The 5,300-nt window shown below is 42.4% G+C and overlaps 1 long non-coding RNA gene across 1 annotated transcript; it reads right to left on the reverse strand.

Annotated features, from left to right (window-relative positions):
- Positions 1–409: 409 nt before the first annotated feature.
- On the reverse strand, positions 410–5,081 carry LOC127654310 (uncharacterized). The gene is made up of 4 exons (XR_007971914.1): positions 4,046–5,081; positions 3,660–3,762; positions 826–1,107; positions 410–604 (listed from the first exon to the last, which is right to left on the reverse strand). It is a non-coding gene; the product is annotated as an uncharacterized LOC127654310 (long non-coding RNA).
- Positions 5,082–5,300: the final 219 nt, after the last annotated feature.

Below are 5,300 nucleotides of genomic sequence, written 5' to 3' on the forward strand. Positions count from 1 at the left end.
AAGACTGCGAGAAACGTTGGTACGTGTTGCAATCAAAAGCCAGAGAGGAAATTGCAGCACACAAGCGGGAGTCGTCACGCACAGGTGAGAGATATAACACTTTTTTTTTTTTAAACCGCTGGCAAACTTATCTCAAACAATTATATGTATACTGTACATGTGGTCCATTGTATTGTTTTCTAGGGGGGGGACCACCTGCTAAACAGCTGTCCCAAGTAGCCCTAACCGTGTTCAACATCTTTGATCACTCTGAAACCAGTATTACCGGTTTGAAGGAGGGCATAGACAGCTCAATGATTCAGCTGGTAGAACTACAAAAATTGTAATTTTAATAAACCAACAGCCAAGTAACACAATATAAAGACACATTTTTATTTAACATAGCCAAGGCCATTTCACATATTTATATCTGGCATTCTTTGAACTGAAAAAAAAAAATAATTGGCCTAAATTTATTTAAAATAACAGAGATTATATGTTTTCTGCTCTCAGTAGCACTGAGCCTTCAGCAGAGGAATGGGGACCGTCGACATCGCAGATGTACGACCCTCAGCCCGAAGCGCCTCATTCCCTGCCTTCTGCTGCAGCTGCTCCAACACCATCCCTAATAGAGAAAAAAGCGGAGATTGAGATGGATGTCCTAAAGCAGCAGAAAATAGTACTCCATCTACAGGAGGAGTACTACAAACTAAAAATTGAGCTACTCAAAAATAAAACGTAGAACAAATAATATTTTTTGTGTGTCTTCATAATATCTTTCTAATGAAAATGTTGGCTAAGGTGCTGTTTATTCACGATTTTTATATTACATTCACTGTTACTTACATGAAATGCAAATTAGTAAACTGGGCTCTGTAAGGATTCCCACTTTGGGACAGATCTCTCCCTTGTGGAGGGTATTCTTCATCATCCTCTTCATCAGCCCAGTTGTCCGTGGGAGGGTCTGCGATTTGTCTAGCTTTACAGATGTTATGAAGCACTGCACAGGCTGTTATCACTTTGCAGACCTTTCCTGGTGCCAGTCACACCTCTCCATGTAAAATGTGAAAGCGCCTCTTTAGTTGACCAATACCCCGCTCGACTACGGCTCGTGTTTTCTTGTGAGCTCTGTGAGTTAATGAAAATGAACAGAATTCAGTTGATATTTTCAAAATATAATGGTAGGTTATTTATGGGAAGTAGTGTAGCCACCAAATACTAAGCTACTGCAACACATTTGTTGTTTAAATTTGAAGTCCACACACATTAATTGTATGTTGTCACTGTTACCTGTTGTAATTTAGCTGTGACCCCTGCTCAGGACGGAGGTAAGGTGTGAGGAGCCATGGTTTACAAGGATAACCACTGTCCCCTAACAAGCGGCAATTTGCTGGAATACGACGTCCTTCAAACAGATGTCTCAGGCCACTCTCCGCCAGTATCCTGGCATCATGTGTTGCGCCGGGCCATTTTGCAACAATGTCTAAAATCTTATAATCTGCATTGAAAACAACTTGAACGTTTATGCTGTGGTACCTCTTTCTATTAACATAAACGTCCTCTTCTTTCGACGGTGAGATAATTCGGATGTGGGTTCCATCTATTACTCCGACAACACCAGGGAAGCCTGCTATATTGACAAATGCAGTTTTTTGAGCCTGCAAGGTGGGAATGTCCAGTGGAAACGAAATGAACTGCGACACAATAAGAGGTTCTGAAAGTGTGTGATCACTCTGCTTACAGAAGGTTGAGACAGACCCAAATCATCACTGCTGCATTGTTGCATTTTCCCAGTTGCCAAATATCGTAATGTAGTGATTACTTTCATTTCTGGCGTTATGGCATTCCTGCGCTGTGTCGGTGATGTTAGCGCATCTCTAATAAGATCAGTCACAAACATGATCCCTGCACGATCTAATCTATAGCGTCTTAACAACTCACTGTCATCCATTGTCTGCAACACATTTCTTCTCTCTCTTCGTCTTTCTGCCATTTTCTCCTCTGCTAAAGAAACTCTTAAGCCTCTTAAAAGTCCTCGTCCGTGCTCCTAACAATTTTGACCTTAAGACGTCTTTTAAGGGTTAAGATACTCTCTGAATTACTTTTTTCTTTACTAGGATTTTTTCTTTAATTTTAGAAGTAAACGCCCACATTTCTAAGAATTTTCTTAGAATTTTGTCACTAGGAGCTAGTTTTTGCATTAAGATTCTTTATGAATATGGGCCCAGACGTGCTGCTGCATTCTGGATCATTTGCAGAGGTCTAATTGCACATGCAGGAAGGCCTGCAATGAGAGAGTTACAGTAGTCCAGTCTAGTTATGACAAGTGACTGAACAGGCAGTTGTGTGGAATGTTCAGAAAGGAAAGGTCTTATTTTTCTGATATTGTAGAGTGTAAATCTACATGATCTTGCAGTCTTTGAGATGTGGTCTGTGAAATCTAGCTTGTTATCGATGGTTACCCCTAGATATCTGACCGTTTTAGAAGGCGATACTGTAGTTGAACCCAGCTGCACGGTGATGTTGTGTTGAACAGCAGGGTTGGCTGGAAAGACAAGGAGTTCGGTCATGGCTGGGTTGAGTTGCAGGTGGTGTTCCTTCATCCAGGCCGAGATGTCTGCCAGATGATTCGAGCAGTCACTGTGGTGTCATTGGGCTGAAAAGACAAGTAGAGTTGCGTGTCGTCAGCGTAGCAGTGGTAAGATAAACCATGTGACTGAATGATGGGTCCCGGTGATGTTGTGTATATTGAGAAGAGAAGTGGTCCAAGCACTGTTCCCTGAGGTACCCCAGTAATATCTGATGTGGCTTGGATACCTCACCTCTCCAGGCTACCTTGAAGGACTTATCTGAGAGATAGGAGGTCAACCAGTCCAGCACAGTTCCTCTAATGCCCAGAGTAGAGAGGGTGGAGAGAAGGATCTGATGGTTGACTGTGTCAAAGGCTGCAGAAAGGTCCAGCAGAATCAGAATGGATGATTTGGATTCAGCTTTCGCCTGTCTCAGCAACTCTGTGACAGACAGCAGGCCAGTCTCATTGGAGTGTCTACTTTTTAAGCCTGACTGATTGTCATCCAACAGCTTGTTCTGTGAGAGATGGGCAGAGATCTGATTGAAAACTGCCTTTTCAAGTGTTTTTGGGATGAGAGAGACTGGTCTGTAGTGTTCTATCTTTGCCGGGTTAAGTCCAGGTTTTTTCAGCATTGGGGTTACTCAAGCCTGCTTAAATGTAGTGGGAAAAGTGGCTGTAAATAGAGATGTGTTAATTATGTGTGTAAGTGCAGGTAGGATGGACGGAGAGATGGCCTGGAGAAGGTATGATTGAATGGGGTCAAGGGAACAGGTGGTGGGGTGGTTGGCGAGGAGGAGTTTTTAGACCTCAGTGTCAGTCAGAGGACTGAACATAGAGAAAGTATGGTTGCATACAGGAGCCAGGTGTTTGACAGGGTGTGGTGCAGTGAATGTATTGCTGATGGTTGTAACCTTATTTGTAAAAAATGTGGCGAAGATATCTGCTGTCAGTGATGTGTCAGGTAGTGGAGGGGGAGGACAGATAAGTGTGTTGAATGTTCTAAATAAGCTACGAGTGTCTGTGGTGCTGTTGATCTTGGTCTGGTAATAGGTGATTTTTCCAGCTTCAACGTTATCTGAAAAAGTTTCAAGCAGGAGTTGATATTTACCTAGATCTGCTGGATCTCTAGATTTATGCCATCTCCTCTCATCTGCTCTGAGATCAGTCTGATGTTCACGAAGAACAGGCTGGGTGGTGTAGTACGAACTGGTCTAGAGGAGAGAGGACAAATGTTGTCTAGACAGGTTGTTAAGGTAGAGTTAAGTGTGTCTGTGGCAGTGTTTACATCAAGCGTGGAAAAAAAATGTATTGTGGGAAGAGAGGTAGAGATATCAGTGGAAAGGCGAGAGGGTGAGAGGAAACGGAGGTTACGGTGAAAGGAAACCAACGGTGGAGTCGGTTTTACTATAGATGGGAGAATCATGTTGAATTGAACAAACTAGTGATCAGAGACATGTAAAGGTGTAACAAGAATATTTGAGGTGGTACAGTTACGTGTAAAAATGAGGTCCAGCTGGTTGCCCGATCTGTGAGTTGCTGTGGTGTGTAGCCTTTCCAAATCAAATGAGGTCAGAAGAGTATTCAGTCCAGTGGCCTGAGGCTTGTCTTGGTGTATGTTGAAATCACCAAGAACCACAAGTGGCCTGCCATCCTCTGGCAAGGAGGACACCAGGACATCCAACTCCTCAAGAAAGCTTGTCAGCTGACCTGGAGGGCGATAGAAGACAACAACATGTATTTTTGTGGGATGCATTGTAGTAATGGCATGGAATTCAAAAGATGTATTGTTACATAGCGAAGCCTGTGGTGAAAAAGTCCAGTTATTATGAATGAGCAAACCTGTTCCCCCACAACTACCGGTATGACAAGGGGTGTGAGAGAAGGAGAAGTTGTTGGAGAGAGCAGCAGGTGTTGCTGTATCCTCAGGACGTATCCATGTCTCCGTCAGTGCCAGGATGCTGAGGGTGAACTGTGTGGCAAAGGCTGGAATGACTGCAGCTTTGTTCACAGCAGACTGGCAGTTCCAGAGTCCCACTGAGAACAAGCTATAGTGTACTTTGTTGTTCAAAAACAGGAGTGAAAGCTTAATCACATCGTTTGTTTGTAGAGATTCCTCTTTTTATATATGTGTATCAACATTATTACAAATTAACAGGTTGATGTTCAGCAAAAATGCGCCAGTGCGCTGCTCACTGCGTGCTCACTATAAACTCCACACGTGTCCGCTGAGCCGCAGACTGCTGCGAGAGAAGCTGTAGCACTGATGATCTAAGGCTACGTTCACATCGCAGGTGAATGTGGCCCAGACCTGATTTTTTGCTCAAATCTGTATTTTTGTTTAGGTTGTTCACATGACATTTTAAATATAGCCCATCAGATGCTGGTCTGAACAGCCAACACTCTTGATTTGCCCACATGCATGTTGCACTCCTTGAGCATGCGTATAACAAACTCCAACATGTTAATCATTATAGCACAAATAATAAATAAAATTATAATTAAAAATTGTATTATTAATTTTTAACGCAGATAGGACACATACTTCTCTGTGAGTGATGGAGAAAAATGTTGATGGATAAATTATATTTATGAATTAATTTGCCTTTGCATGGTGGAATTTATAATAATCATCAAAGTTCAACCATAAAATCCAAAAACAGCAGGATTAACATGTAAGTTAAGAGGAGTTATCATTATTTAATATTTCCATTGACTGCTTGCATTCGTCTTTGGAGACAGTTTGAGAAAT

Source organism: Xyrauchen texanus, chromosome 13, assembly GCF_025860055.1.
Source record: "Xyrauchen texanus isolate HMW12.3.18 chromosome 13, RBS_HiC_50CHRs, whole genome shotgun sequence".
NCBI lineage: Eukaryota > Metazoa > Chordata > Actinopteri > Cypriniformes > Catostomidae > Xyrauchen > Xyrauchen texanus.